The sequence below is a fragment of the Fringilla coelebs genome, assembly GCF_963513975.1.
Source record: "Fringilla coelebs genome assembly, chromosome: 10".
Taxonomy (NCBI): Eukaryota; Metazoa; Chordata; class Aves; order Passeriformes; family Fringillidae; genus Fringilla; species Fringilla coelebs.
Window position 1 is genome coordinate 1393421 of NC_140036.1, and position 16068 is coordinate 1409488.

Below are 16068 nucleotides of genomic sequence, written 5' to 3' on the forward strand. Positions count from 1 at the left end.
TTAAATAGTAATAAGAAAGGCAGTTAACTACTAATAAAGAATAAAGGAAAATGTTGCGCCTCGAGTTCTGCATGCAGTTTTGGGCCCCTCACTTTAAAAAGGGCATTGAGGTGCTGGAACGTGTCCAGCAAAGGGCACCAAGGCTTGTGAGAGGTTTAGAACACTTCTCTGATGAGGAGTGGCTGAGGGAGCCGGGGTTGTTCAGTCTCCAGGAGCTCAGGAGGGACCTCCTTGCTCTGTACAACTCTGTACAACTCCCTGGCAGGAGGCTGTAGCGAGACGGGGCCGGTCTCTTCTGCCATGTCTGCAGTGAGAGGACCAGAGGAAATGGCTTTAAGCTGAGGTGGGAGAATCAAATTAAATATTAAAACATATTTTTCCCTGTTCAGGGGATCAGGCATCAGAACAGGTTGCCAGAGAGGTGGCGGAGTCCCCACCCTGGAAGTGCTCAACACCTACACCTGGGGCTGGGCGATGTAGTTTAGTATTTTAGGGGTACAGTGGCAGTGTACCATGGTTGGACCGGGTGATCTGAAAGGTCTCTTCCAGCCCTGGTGGCTCTGTGACTCGAACAATGACGAGAAGCACCGTGAACAATAAAACGAGGAAATAACAAAACGCGCGGCAGGCTCGGCAGCGCCCTCGGTCCTCCGCGGCGGCAGGGGGCGCTGTGACGCTGCGGCGCGGGCGGAAGCGCGGGCGGGAGGGCCGGGCCGGTGCGACGCCGAGAGCGCGGGGCGGGGGGGACGGGCCGGGCGAGCCGGGGCCGCGCCGCCTCTGCCGCAGCCGCAGCGCCGGAGCCGAGAGCCGCCAGCGGGCGGGCGGGGCCCGCCGGACGCACAGGTACTGGGGCGGCCGGGGCTGCGGGGGGCGAGAGCCGTGAGCCGTGGGCATTGTCCGGCGCGGGGCCGGGCCGTGCCCCGCGGGCCGCGGATAGCGCGGCCCGACCGGTGCCCGCCGCGCTCCGGGCCCGTTTGTCCGCTGGGCGCTGGGAAGGACCGGCCGAGTCCCACCGGCCCGGGCAGAGGGCAGGTCCGGGGACAGCAGCCCCTGCTCCGGGGGTACCGTGCGGCACGGCCCGGCAGCCCGAGGGAAAGGGCACGGCCGGGGCTGCGCTTCCCGTGCGGCAGCGCCCCGGTCCCCGAGCCGCTTCAACGTCGAGCCGGGGAACGATCAACGTAAAGCCGCGCACGGCTCGGCCCGGAGCAAACCGCAGCGCCCGCGCCGCTCCCGAGGAAGGCGGAGGGGCAGCGGCTGTCCCGTCCCAGCGCCGGCCGGGCCGGGGGCGCTGCCGCCGACCACCGCTCTTTGTTCCGGCCCTGGCCGCACGGAGCGGCCGGAGGTGCGGGGCCGGCACTGCCTTGCGCGGCCTCTCGGGGTCCGGCTCCGAGGCCTCTTCCTACAATTGTTGTTGCCGTGGGTAGCCCCGCTAGGCCTCCGCAGCGGGAGCTGTGCGGGAGGGCTGCTCAGAGCCTGCTTCCTTTGCGGAGCGCCCCACAGACAGCTAACGCGGCGTGAGCTCTGCTCCCTGCCATAGGGAAAGTTTGGCCATTGTTTTTTTCCCTGCAAATTCCTGGTACGCTACCGGTACTGAAATTAGGATGTATCCGGTTTTGGTATTTATAAATTTTTTAAATTTTAATTTCTGGTGAAGGATCCTGTAGGTGCCCAGGATTTATTTAAAACCTATATGCTGTCTTGTGGGAATGGTGTGATTTAATTTGCATGATGAGTCAAAGATTAAATTACATGACCTAGGCTCTTCAGTTTCAGTGAGGCAAATAATGCGTGGAAGAACAGTTTCAGTGTAGATCAGAAATGAAATTTGATTAACATCAAAATGCTATAAAGTTTTGTCTACGTGTGGTTGTTTTTTTTAACTTACTTGTCAAAAACTCTTAAATTAATATCCGTAGCAGTGTGGTTTATCAGGAAGTGTGCCTTCCTTTTTAACACCTAGAGCTCGTGTAGTCAGAGGAAATTTAACATCCTGAGCTTGCACCTTGGTATCGAAGCTTTTAAATAATAGATTTTTACTATTTAAAACACTGTGTACCTTTAATTAATAGCTGTTACCTAATACCTGTTGATGTGGCACATGCCTTTAACTGCAGAAGAAAAAAAAAGGCCACAAAATATTTTGTGAAGTAGGATAAGCATGGTACCTATTCTGGGCTCAGGAGTAAGTTGATTTTTTGTTGTTTTCAGTAGTCCTGTAGAAATTGGCAGCTAAGGTGACCTGTAAGTGGTATGATGGTATCCTGATAGGTTTCTGGCTGCTGTAAGAATATTGTATTTCATGGTTTTAGCTTCATGGTTTTCATGTGGTGTGAGAAACTATTGGGTCAGCCAGCTAGGATGCCTTTGGCTTAAATTTATTTGTACTTGATGTGGATCTCATCAGTAATGTAACATTCCTGTTGTTGGGGCTTTCCTTGGTCAGAGGCACAGGAGGAGGTCCTGCCTGGTGGTATTGGGACCAAGCAGGACAGTCTTAAAATGTGAGTTTGTACTTATGGACTAGCATGCTGCTGAGTTTTAATGAATGCTGATAGCATTGATTTTTTTTTTTTCTCTTGAGTTTAATGACATTCTCCTCTTTATGTTGACACAAAGTTGTGAAAGTTTGATGTGTTCTGTGTGCATTGAATGCACAGTTGTGTAAAACAGAATTTATAGTTGGAAAAATAGATGTGTTTACAAATAAAAGCAGCAGTTGAGTAATACTTTGTGACAGTATGTCTTTGAGAGATAATTATACTCTTTGGGTATTATCAAGCCCAGACAAATGTATATTCCCAGTGGGGTGTGATAATATTAAAACTGCACCTCTTGGAATTCCTTGATTGGCTTATTCAGGAGGGAATGGTATCTATTTTGCATTCTGTCATGTAGGTCTTGTTAATTAATGGCTGCTAGTGGAATGAGAGTTGACTGTTACCCTGTATGTGCTGCACTTCCTAAGGTTTTTTATGGCATTTTGGTGAATATGAGAATTACTGGCCAGTGTGTTCCCTTCTGAATCATTCCTTTGTTCAGTTTTTGCGGATTTTTTTACATGAATTGTTTGCAGCCTGTTTGGGTTTTTTTTGGTGTAAAATATTTCTTAAAGCTGATAATCTCTGTATGTGCTTTAGAGGCTTTAGACACTTGCTAAAATAATGATTTTTTTGGTGGAGTTTCAGAAAGCTGTAATAGCTGGTGCTGCTTTGAAGCAGGGGGCAGGAAGAAGCCTGGTGGCCTTCTGAATTCCCTTCTGGCCCTGCTTTTCTGTACTTGTGACACTGTGTAATATGGTTTAATTACAAGAGCAGCTATTAAAGTATGATTATCTTAGTCTAATTGGAGGCATCTTGCAGTTACCTATCAAAAATAAGATTTGACTCATCTGCTCCTTCAAAATTAATAGTTCCATAACAGCCTGCAGCTATTTATGTAAATAATGTGCGAAGCAAAAATGTGAGTTGAATATTTTTCAAATATTACCATTTCTGCATTGTACAGTTGAAATTTTGTATGTTTAATTTTCTCTCAGCCAGTGTTTTCTCTCCATACCATGCTTCTGGCACCACGAGGTGCAGAGGTGTGAGCCAAAGGGAAGCTGAATGTCTGCAGTGAGAAGGTGAAACTTTATGCTGAAATCCCTCCCCACCCCCCAAGTGCAAACACAAAGGTTAAATTAGAAGATGAGGCTGTCTTGAATTATTTTAAAGGACTTGAGCTGGGCTGTTAAATGCACGATCAGGAGTACCTAAGGCTTCCACTGGTGTCATGTGAGTTTGGGCTTTCTTTAGCCTGAGCAGAGTTACTGCTTTCCTTATTGCACCTTGTGATAAAATAACACATTCATTTGGCCCTGTTTAAATACTCCTTATAAAGGCTTGAATTCAGGATTGATCCAAACTCGAAACGGCCAAAATTCTGTGTGTTTACAGGAATAACTGTGGTTGTTCCTCAACAGCCTTCACGGCCTCTTTTTTTCAGACAGTGTTAATTTAGGAAGTAAATGGCTTAGGTTCAAATAAACAACTGCAATTTGCTTTCTAACTCCCTCGGTCTGAGCATTCTAGCTATGCTTGATATAATCAAAAGGCACTACAAAAAGTTTGACTGTTGACTTCAAATTTGCTAAAAGGAAGCAAATATTAAACCTATCCACAAGGGCATAAAATTCTGGGGCATATTATTGAATGTTGCAGCTAATCTTTCTGTTTATTGAAATTCTCCTACTTGTAGTTAAATTCCAAGTTCCTTTCTAAAGATCCTTTTCCTCTGTAATCCTTCCCTCCCCTTCAAACACTCAGAGAATTCTTCACTAAAAAGTTAAATATAGCAAGACAGTTCAAAAACTGGCGAGTTTTAATTAGTAGAGAACTGTTATTAGTGTAAGATGTTTTTCTAAGTTCACAAACATCTTTGGATGAAGATATTTATGAGTTACTACGTAGATGTTTAAAACATTTTAAAATATTCAGGTATACCACCAAGTGTGGGAAATGGGCTGCATCAGTGAAAAATTACTCTGGGCTGCTTTTGATCCTTGCCCTGTTGTGTATTTTTTTAGTCAGTCTTTATTGATAACAAATTGTTTTTTCTTACTAAGAGAATGTAACAAATTGTTTTAACTGCAAACCCTGCAAGATTTGAAACATGAGACTTAAAAATAGCTAAGATAGAACTTGGCTATAAATTAAAGAGAATTAATTTGTCAGCTTTTCAGGGAGTTGAATGTATGTGACTGTGAGAACAGTACTTATGTTCAGTCACTCATGTGTGAAATGCCTTATCTCCTTTGAAGTTTATCTGTGTTAAAACAGAGAATGAAAAAATGGAGAAGCATTTCCAGAAATGTGGAATGTGAACGTGTGATCTTTTTCTGGCTGCTAAAGCTGCCCAGGCAAACAGCTTGACATCTGAAGAAACACCTTTCTGAGAAATTTTCATTGTTTTATTTACTGAGTTTGGAGTGAAGCATGGCAGTGCATAGATTTAGGAGGAAAGGCAGCTGCACAGAGTTGTAGAAGGTCCCTCTGACACCCCAGCTGGCTCTTGCAGCCAGTGTTCCTCCAACTGTGCAACTTTCTCTGTCATTTTTCTCTCTGCCTTCCTGGCCAGGTGCACCTGGGAAGCTCCTCATGGATGGATATATTTTTCCAAATATTCATTCAGAGCCACAGCAGCTTCTTGGCTCATGGGCTGAGGAGCTTGCTTTGAGAAAAAATCTGTAGACACGGAGTTGTGAGTGACATCCTGTATGGAGGGGTAGATGTGTGTGCTGATCACACCCCTTCAGAGCATCCTGCTGCACTGGAGGCTCTGAGCTCTTCCCCTGGCTAAGCAGTTTCAGGAGGTTTTGCTACGCTTATAGAAATGAGGCAAAAGTTATTGGTCATTATATTTTACTTTTGACTGTTACATGTGAAGTTACTGCTCTGGCAGATGATGCTGCTTTTAATAGATTAAATTTTTTTTAATGTATTGCAATAATTTATAAAATTAACCACTATATTAGCAACCACATAACATTATGATATCATGTACAGACAAAGAATATGCACAAGGAAAGTCTGTTCACAGAGGCACAAAATTTTAGCAAAGAAAATGTGGGGGGTTTTATTGTAAAAGAGGCCTTAGGGATGCAGACATGCACTGAGTGTAACACAGGGATGCCTGAGAAGTCTCTCCCACATGGTTTATGAATGCCTGGCTCTTCTAACCTGTCACACCTGCTCTTCAAGTCCTAAGTTTCTTCTGACTGGAGTTTGGTAGTGATGGAGAAACTTCTCAGGAGAATTTAAAGAGATAACCTTGGAGGAGGTCACTTGAGGCATGATTCTTGATAAAGACTTTGTATATGCTTGGTACTATATTAGACCAATGTTGAGAAAGCAAAGTCAGTCTCTCAAAAATCAGCAAATATCCCTAACCTTGCTTTGCTTATACTGATTTGGTACAAAATCCTTATGTGATTGTTTCCATTTTTTTTCAGCTTGGTGCACATAACATCCTTTGAATGTACTTCTTTAGTTGCAGTGTATTTGGATCCAGATCCTTGGGGGTTTTTCTTTGGTTCACAGATACTCATGACAGTACATTTCACAGTGTTCTTCAGCAGCCTGATGCTTCTCCCCCCTTTTTCCAGGGAATGATGCTTAAGCACAGAGAATTTCCTCCTCTCTTTGGGTGTGTGATGTTTGTTGTGCATGTTTTCTGGTGGAGCACTTGAGAAACACACACTTCTTAAACTTTTTTTTCCAGTGACACCATTTGTGATGTGAAATACAGCTGCCTAAACATAGATATCTGGTTGTATTTTAGGTACTCCAAAGCACCTGCCCTAGAGGTTTGTGATTTTCTGAGAGGGTAGCTGGAGACCAGCTGTGCTGTTTGAGAGCATTCACAGTGGTGTTGGTCCATCAGGCACCTGAACTGTGCTGTGATATTGGTTGTTAGCCCTGGAATCTCATTTTGGCCTCCCAGAAGAGGATGGACATTCAGGCAGTGACCATGTTATATGCATCTGGGTTATGTGTTGCCTAAGGAGAAAGGAACATTTGGGATCAAATTCTGCTGCCTGAGTCTCCTCCAAGAGAGGGTTTTGCTGCCCTCTGCCTTGTTGCCTGCTTTCCAGCTTTAAAAAAGGAAAAGTTCCTATGGAAATTTAAATTTTATTGTCTAGTATAGTTTATCAGTGGAATGAGTGAAGGTTTCCCTTAAGAAAATACAGCCGAGGAAAACTAAAATAACCAAGAGAATTGGAAAACCTTAAATCAAGTGTTGGCTGTTGGATTTCAGCATTCAAATATGAACCTAAGTTCAGCTTGTCTTAAAATATGACTGAAAGCAAACACAAGCTCCAGTCACCAGGGCAAATAGTCTTTTCCCATGCGTTATAGAGGTAATGATTGACAGCAAAGACAGCCAACAGAATATGTTGGCTAAACAAGTGCTGTTCTGGAGGTGATTATTTAGGTTTGTAATCTCTAAGAAAAGCAGTAGATTGACTCATCAGAATTGACTAACATAGTTCCGTTTTATGTCTGTAATTGACATTGAGCAATATCCAAACTCTACTGACTCTGTAATAGGGTGGAGCTGGAGTAAACAGTTTTTCTCTACGGAACTGCATCCATTCATGGAGCATTTTGGGCAGAGTCCTGGCATAGCTGTGCTGTCTGACTGGTGTTATCCTTAGCTCCTGTTATGGTGACAGGTTTAACATTGTTAGATCCAAAAGAGCCTCTTCATTACAGGGTTATGGAATATTTTCCCGAAAAGTCACAAAAACTTCAGCACATTTGTGCATGCTGACAAGCTTATGAATGTATTTAAGTTTTAAATTCTCTGAGAGAATTGCATGCCAATTTTCTTCATTCTTTTAACCTGGAAAAACCAAACAGACTTCAAGTTCCCAGCTTTTTAAATTTTTTTTTCCTTCTTCCTTGGGAACTTCTGTGTGTGTAGATATGTAAAAATAAAAAAAACCTGTTAACAGCCATTTGGAGCTGGATTTATAGTTTACATCCAACAAAGATTGATTAGATTTTTGCTTTGAGGCTGACCATGCAGGGCTCTTTGCCTCCCTTAGGAATTGTACTGGGTAGGGTCTCAGAGTTCTTGGAGTGGAGTCTGAATAGTTCTGCTCTCCTTTTAGCACTGGGAGTCACTCCTTGTGTTGATGCAGGTTGAGGATTTAACACTATGAAATCTAGCAAGAAATGTCAAATCTGTGTTTCAGAAGTAGCTGTTCTTGAGCTCTTTAGTGAACAAGGAGAACAATTGTTGGCCAGAAATACAGAAGCTTTTCTCTTTAAACAGGTTGTTTTTAACTTTCAGAATTACTAGCAAGCGCTGAGAAATGTTAGTAAGCACAACAGAAGTTCCTATACCTTGTCTTGTATTCATTATGGTACTCTGACTTTCAGTGCTGTGGATTGATGCCTCTGAGATTTATAGCAAAACTCAGAAAATCCAGACTTTGAGCAAGTCCCTAAATTAGATAACCAAGCTAAACTAATTTCAAAATGACTGTGAAGGGAAAATTAAAATCTATATTTTAGGAGCTAAAAGGGATAGTTTGCAAACCCATAAGTTACAGTGTCTCTCACATTGTTTATTTAAATCTTCTTTGACTTAGTAGCAAAGAGTTATTTTAATAGATTTCAGTACATCTGAATTCTGTGAAATCCCCTTACTTTGTTTCTAATGGATGGTTGGTCAGATTCCAAAATTGTCACTGCATGCCTTTTATTTTTGTAATTTCTGGGGAATGTAAATATTGCGTTACAGTTTATGGGCTGCATCACAAGCAGTGAGGGCAGCAGGGCGAGGGAGGGAATTTCGATTTCTTGACCATTTCATCATTTGATTTAAGAGCTCTTGTTTGATTGAAGCCTCTTAGTGATATAGAGAGTGATGATATTGTACTGTTGTACTCCTATTGAAGTAATTTTTGTAATCCCCAATTAAATTATGTTAAGCTGGTGCACCAGTTAATAATTTCAAGGGTTGTGGGGTTTTTGTTTTGTTTTTCCTCATAGCCCTAAGGATACTGACATAGCTGAAATAAGCAAAAATGCACAGTGTTAGGAGAATAGTTATCAGCTAAAATGCAAGTAGTTCTACCCAAGCTTGGTGTTAGCCCTTTAGAAGAACCGCTGTCCTACAGAATGGGTTTTTTCAATCATTTCAGGTAGAATGTGTGATCATTCCTTGAGTAAACTTGCAGAGATGAAACTTACGTAGTGTTGAAGTTTCTCTTTGTAGCATTGCACAGTAATTGCATGAGAAGAAAATTGGGAGTTCTTGTTTTAGTATTGTGAAACAATTTGATAGTTCCCTTTTCCAGTCCAGTTCTTCTGAGCAGATTAATTAAGGGAACTGTCCCTCAGAGGCGCTTCTCACCATGTTAGCTGACCTAATATTAGTCACATGAGTCACATCTTGTGGCAAACCTTGTTTTTCACGTGCTGTCTGCAGCCAGGTAGCTCTCAGCCAGTTCTGTCTCTGTCCGTGTGTGTCAGGGGAGTGCTGACTCCTGTATGGACAGACCAACAGTGCTGGTTTGTCACATCTGTGAGCCCTCAGGGCTCTTCTGCCTTGGAGAGTCCTATCTACAGCACCTATTGTGAGTTGCTTTGAAGTCCAACCAGTTGGGAAGCCTTTCTTTTGGAAGAGTGTCTCTCTGCTGTGTGATTCCCTCCAGCCTCCTTTTTCTTTAAATGCAAACATGCTTTTAGAAACTTTTAGTCGACAGCAAGCAGGAGCTGTAAGGTACTACCTTTTGAGTTTTGGCTGCAATAAATTTAGATGTTAAACTTTTTATGAAGACTTTTAACCTGTCTGTTCCAAGGCTGGCATTTTCTTTTATTTGTTACTCTCATTGGAAGCAGAGGTTTGCTTAGTGTGATGTGGTCTACCTGGAAAGAGAACTCAAGTGTCCCCAAAAAGAAGAAGACAGATGAAAAGCAGTATGTATCAGCACAGACATTTGACACATTGTTTATCTTCTGTTTTCATTAATATACAATAACTTTGAGTAACTGACACTCTCAGGTGGTGTCAGGAGGGAAAAGGATTTTGACCTGGCTTTTTCAGGAATGGCTGGCTTTCCAGAGTGTGCATGCTGAAGTATCCTGCTGTAACACAGATCTTTGGACTGGTGTCTTGTGAGTCATCAGAAGGACTCTTAATTAGGTTGCCATGGCAAGAGCTTGAGCACATTTTGGGAGCAATCTAGATCATTCCCCCTTTTTGATTCCTGTGCTGCAGAGCATTTCATAACATGGAGTTCATGGGTTAGCTGAAACTCTTCTCCCTCTGCCTCAAAATCTATAAAAGTAAAAATACAATGGCATGATGTTAAATGTGGTGACTCTCACCTCATCTCTCCTGAAGGTTTGTGACTTGGATAACTCTCTTAACCCTGGGATGCATCACCTCTGCCATTAAACATACCTTTCTATGCTCTGTGTTGCCCCAAAGGAGCACACCTATCTTGGCACTTGAGATGTGGTGTGGTTCATGTATCAGGAATTGAATTCCATTAGTGACTTTGGAGATTTAGACCAAACATTTAAACTGGCAAAGAAAGAGAGGTCACTTAGGGGAACTGTGCAAAGAAGGCTTTCCTACAGCCTCTTAAGGTATATTGTGATGTTGAAATTATTTGTGTGAAATTTCTGTATTGTAATGGCTGGTTCTTTTCTTGGGAGAACAAAGTGAATTCTACTTTAAGGTCTAGTTTTCTTGCTTGCTTGTTTATTATCTTGGCACAAAATCTGGTCACTTATTCAGTAATGGTTTGTTGTTTAGTTTTAAATTGAGATAATTTTATTATAGAATCATTAAATTGTTTGGATTGGGAAAGGACCTCAAAGACTGTCCAGCTCTAGCCCCCCTCCATGGGCAGGGGCAGCTTCCACCAGACCAGATTGCTCAGAGCCCCATCCATCCCAGCCTTGGACACTTCCAGAGATGGGGCATCCACAGCTTCTCTGGGCAGCCTGTGCCAGGGCCTCTCCACCCTCACAGGGAAGAATTAATTCCTAATATCTAATCCAACCCTCACTGCTCTCAGTTTGAAGCCAGTCTCCTTTGTCATATGCCCTTCTGCAGCTCTCTTGTACCCCCTTTGAGGTCTCCCCAGATCCTGCTCTTCTCCAGGCTGAACAACCCCAGCTCTCAACTCCTGTGTCCATCGCAGAGGTGCTCCAGCCCTCTGATCATCATTTCAGCCTCCTCTGGACTCACTGCAGCAGGTCCATATTCCTCATTTGCTGGGGTCCCAGAGCTGGGTGCAGCCCTGCAGCTGGGGTCCCAGTCAACACTTGGGTAAAAGGAGTCTAGCTTTCTTAATGTGACACACAAAGCAAGTTTTAGTTGGCAGGTTACATCTCCAACAGCTGTAACTGTTTCTTACCATGTCATACACAGGCAAGAATATCAACTCATGTTCTCTGATCAATTTTTAATATAAAAGTATTTCACTTAAAATTCAAATAGGCTGAGGGGGCATCTTATCAATGCATACAAATACCTGCTAGCAAGGTGTCATGAAAGTCAAGCCAGACAACACCCAAGAGTATCCCATGCAAGGACAGCGTCAATGGGCACAAGTTGAAATACAGGAAATGATAAGGAAAACCTTGTTGTTGTTGATGGTGACCAAACAGAGTAACAGGTTGGTTGGAGAGGCTGGGAACTCTTCAGCCTTGAAGATACTCAAAACCCAATTAGACACATTCCCAAGGAACCTGCTCTATTTGACCCTGCCTTGAGTTGGAGTGGTTGATCTCCAGAGGTCTCTGCCAACCTCAATCATTTTGTGATTTTATACACAATCTCCAAGAGAGAAGACAGTGTAAGAAGAAACAAGTTATGGAGGGGAAAATTCTTCTCTCAGAGGAGTTCATGCTCTCCTCCAACTGGAATGATGCAGTGGCACATAACCCTTAAAGACAGAACTCAGCAGGGTGGAGCAGAGGGCAGAGTCCCCTCCCTCACCCTGCTGGCCACACTGCTTGTGATGCAGCCCAGGACGTTGGTGCCTTTCTGGGCAGGAGTGCCCATGGCCGTGTCACTGCCATGTCACCTTGAGCTTCTCACCAGTCACCACCCCCGAGTCCTTCTGGGCAGGGCTGCTCTCAATCCATTCCCTGCCCAGACTGTGTTTGTGCTCAGGATTGCCCTGTCCCAGAGGCAGGCCCTGCAGTTGCTGTGCTCATTGAGCCTCACAAAATCTGCATGAGCCCACGTGTCACCCTGTGCAGACCCTGTGGATGGTGTCCCTTCCCTGCAGCCCTTGCTGAGGCTGTGCTCAGTCCCACACATCTGAACAGTGCCAGTCCAGCTGTGACCCCTGGGGGACACCACTCCTTGTGGGGGATAATACATGATCAAAGTGTCTTCTCCTTCCTGGAGCCTGGATATCAGGCTGGATTTTAGCCAGCTGCCTGTCATGAGTTTATTTCTCACTCTGGTGTCTTGGTAGCAATGAGATAGACGTGCACCTGAATATCACAGATGTGTTGTGGCCTGCATTGATTTTTTTCCATTTTATCATTCGAGTGATGCCCATGAAATTAATTCTTGGACTTGAGTAATTAGGGGAAAAATATCTCCTGGCTATCCTCTGATTTTGCTGCTCTTTGTGATGTGCTCCCCTTTGCCACATTGTCCTTGGTACAGCATGCCCAAGAGGAAGCAGGGAGTTCTGTCTGAGGATGAGCTGTGTGAGAGTTCTGTACTGAAAGGCACCTCCACGCAGCTAACTTGGGAAAATTGGACACTTGATTGATGGTGTACTGATTCTGGCTGGCAGTGTGAAGGAAGGAGCACTCTTTATAAAAGTACTTAACCAGTAAAGCCCTGGCACAGTTGCAGTTATCATGGTCAGAGGTTGTGGTTTTTACTAATCTAAGCTGTATCTGCACTGGTAGGATTTGCTAGCAGAGCTGTGTCAGTAAACCCTTTGTACTGTCATCAAAACTGTCTTTTAAGTGCCAGGGACCATGGCAAAAAAAAAAAAAATAGTGTGGCAGAAAGCAGATTTGTCAGATGGATAATGACGTGTGGATCAGACAGATACTGCCTGTGCTCCAGCTCTTACTAGGTAAGAGATAATTGAAGGGAGAAAGGCCTGAACAACTCTTTTCCTTTACTGAATGAGGATGTAATGAACTAGAGGGAAAAGATTGCCAGTAATGGTGGTGTCATGATTCTCAGTTGTTTATTGATTGCCCTCTCCTGCTTTCTCTGAGTCAGTACATAACTCCCATAGGTTATTTGTCAGGAACTCCCTTTTGTAGAGGAGATATGGATCATTGGATCATGCACCAAATTGTCTTGGGTTTGTGTAGCAAGAATCAGCTCAGATTCATGAGAATTGATCTCCCAGTGATTTACATTTTAATCTTTGTTTCACTCCACTGAGACCTCGCAGTGAGGTGACAGTGGCAGAACTGAGGAGTGAGCTGTGGTCTCAGCCCCCCCTGTGGACTGTGACCAGCTCTTTGCAGTGCAGCTTGCTGTGCTTCTTGGGTTTCACTTTCAGCCCTACTTCTGCCCAGCTGAAGCACAGAAGTGAGTCCAAGTAGATAAGCTCTGCTTTATTGCCTGTCATCCCAGCTGGTTAGTTCCTTATGGAGCTGAGGTGAGCTCCACAGCAGGGTAACATCAAGAGCCTTTCACTGCGAGCTCCCAAGTGGATTCTTTTGGAAGGGAAGCCTTCTCACACAGTGTGGTGAAGCAGAGATGGATGGAGTTCATTCCATGCTGCCTATGGCAGGGGCCAGTAGTAGTCACTGTGGGAAGAGGGATACTCCTTGGTGTGTCTTCTGTGTAAGTCAGTGTTTTTAGGATGCTCTTGAGCTATGTCATGGTCACTGCTTTACTGCTCATAATGTTAGTGCTTTAATATTGTTCTCTAAGTGATCTTACCTTGTAGGTTATGTTTGTTAAAAATGTGTTCATCTTAAGGTAAATTAGATGAAGAGCTATGTTGTGTTAAACTTTAAAAAACTTGGATTGAGCATTAGAAGTTACTAGCAGGCCACAGAATATGGTCTCCAAAGAAAGTATAGAAACCATGGGAAAAATATTGTTGAATTTCATTAAAGTTAGTTTTAAAAGTGATGCTCTTCTTATTGAAATTGTATTTGGGTAAATACTTTATTAATTATGATTTTCCCCCCAGATTTATTTCTACAACTTTCTGATAGGGGGCTGTAGTCAGGTGGGGTTGGTCTCTTCCTCCAGGCAGCACTGACAGAACGAGAGGACACAGTCTGAAGCTGTGTCAGGGCAAATACAGGTTGGATATTAGGAAAAAGGTTTTCATGGAAAGAGTGATAAAGTTGTGGAATGCTCTGCCCGGGGAGGTGGTGCAGTCCCCATCCCTGGGTGTGTTTAACAAAGCCTGGATGTGGCACGGGGTGCCAGGGTTTAGGTGAGATGTTGGGGCTGGGTTGGACTCAATGATCTTGAAGGTCTCTTCCAATCCAGTAATTCTGTGAATTTGTGCTACTAGAGAATGGCTTTACTGAGTGTAGGTTTTTGTTTGAGAGAATATCCTCTAAAGAAAATTGTGCCTTAGAGGATTGTGGCTGGAGCAGCCCCAGACCTGCTCTTGCAGTTTGATTGTTCTCAATTTCTGTTCAGAATGCGCCAAAGGCACCCGTGCACCTCCCTTGTGCTGGTACTTGGGATTCTCACCCTCCTTCCTTATGTCACCAACTCGTGTTCCAAGTGATGTTTTCTCCCTGCCTGTTGCACCAGTGCTGATGCTATGTGCTGCTGGTTTCCTGTCCTTCACCTGGGGGGTTTTTCACACTCAGCTCAGTTGAGTTCTTGGAATGTGTGATCTCCAGGCCGTATTTCACGATGTGAAATAAATCAGAAATGAAACTGCAGTGTCCTTCTGCCTCCACTTTTCCCTCTTCTTCACTCTCAAAATTGACCCTTAGATGTATATCAGAAAATCTGGTACAAAGAGAACCTCTGGAAAGGAATGGGAATAATATCTGCAAAGGACTAGAAATAGTTACAAAGGAGATTCTTGCTTTGCATTTTTGCTTCCAAGGGTGGGTAGAATGGCACGTACAGAATTGCAGCATTTTTTGTCATGTAACAAATATTCTGGGGTTTGTGATGATGCAGTATGGGCAACTGAGCCAACAGGGGATTGACTGGATACCAGGTTAGGAGAAAATTGCTTCAGCTTCTGCCTGGGCAGAAGTGGGCATATTGTCTGACAGCTTTCCTTGAAGCTTCAGGTAAATTCTTTGGTTTTTTGTGCAGTGTGCTAGAGATTGTAGTTGCTTTTTGTGATGAAGTGTAGGATTATTATTGTTTTTATTAATTTTTAAATATACTTACCAAGGAATGGGTGAGGCATTCACACGCCTGTCTGTATACCATATTGCAATATAGCACTAAAGTTTGTGGGGGAATGGATGGGTGGGGTAACTCTAAACAGCACACCAGGGAAAGAAGCTGAGTCATAACATTTCCTTCAGCATGGAGACAGGCTGGGATCTCACACTCTGAGCTTTAGTATTAACAGGCTTTTCTGCTTCTGCTGGATCTCTGAAGCCCCTTACAAGCAGCAGTGCTATTTAAAATCAGTTTCTAATTAATGTGTCTGTAGCTGTGTGTTAAGCTGCAATTTCTATAACAATCCCCAAGTCACAGAGTGTAGTGTGGTTTTAGGGGCTGCAGTGAGCTGGTATAACCCAGTGGCAGTGGCTGCCCTTTTCTTTTTCCTGCATGGTGCAGGTGTCTGCTGGAGAAGGAGGCTCTTGGAGAGGCAGAAGGATCAGTAAATTAATTGAATGGCAAGAGAGAAGCCTGCTTAATGAAAGGAATCAGATGGCATTTGGTGCTAAAGAAACAAGCAGGGCTATGAACTGCCAGTGTTTTAATTGTTTGGAAGTATTCAGAAAGTAAGAAGCTAGGTCACATTATTAATTTCATGTTTATGTAGAAATTTATTTTCCAATGTTGCCTTTTTTTTTAATCTTTAGAATTATTTTTTTTGTTCACTTCACTGTTCTTCTGTGTTACAGGAGGAAATTTTTTTCTTCATGATTTTAATTTTTCCCCGAATTAAGTTGCCATTTTTAAAGAGGGCATTTTTTTTTCCATTTTAATCTTTAGGTGGGTCATACTACAAATAATTCTGTGATGCAGAGTTGTGACACTGCTTTTGAATCACATTAAAGCTTTTGTGTGCTGCAGACTTGATAGAATAAGTTAATAGCGAATTTTAAGAAAGATGCTAATGTTTTGTGCTGGGTGGGATGTGCCAAGTATGAGATGAACATGCCTGTCCTTCAAGAAAACCTCTATGTATGAATTGTATTCCTCACAAAATTATCATAATAGATCCAAACAGATCATTGGTGTAATTCTTTTATCCACATTTTAAAGTTATTTTGAAAGAAATACTGAGCAGGTGTCTGGAAGTATTTAGAGGATAGCAAAAATGCCTTGGACCTGGACTCTGCTGTTAAATTTTGCTAGTAATTACCATGTACAAGCAGAGCCATGGTCTGCCATGGCTACACT

The 16068-nt window shown here is 43.4% G+C and overlaps 1 protein-coding gene across 1 annotated transcript in view; it reads left to right on the forward strand.

Moving 5' to 3' along the window:
* The first annotated feature begins 716 nt into the window (after window positions 1-716).
* CAB39 (calcium binding protein 39) overlaps window positions 717-16068 on the forward strand; it is a 44215-nt gene continuing 28863 nt past the window's right edge. The window contains exon 1 of the mRNA XM_084212315.1: window positions 717-843. The gene's annotated coding sequence lies outside the window, so the exon portion shown is untranslated. The remainder of the gene's footprint in view (window positions 844-16068) is intronic.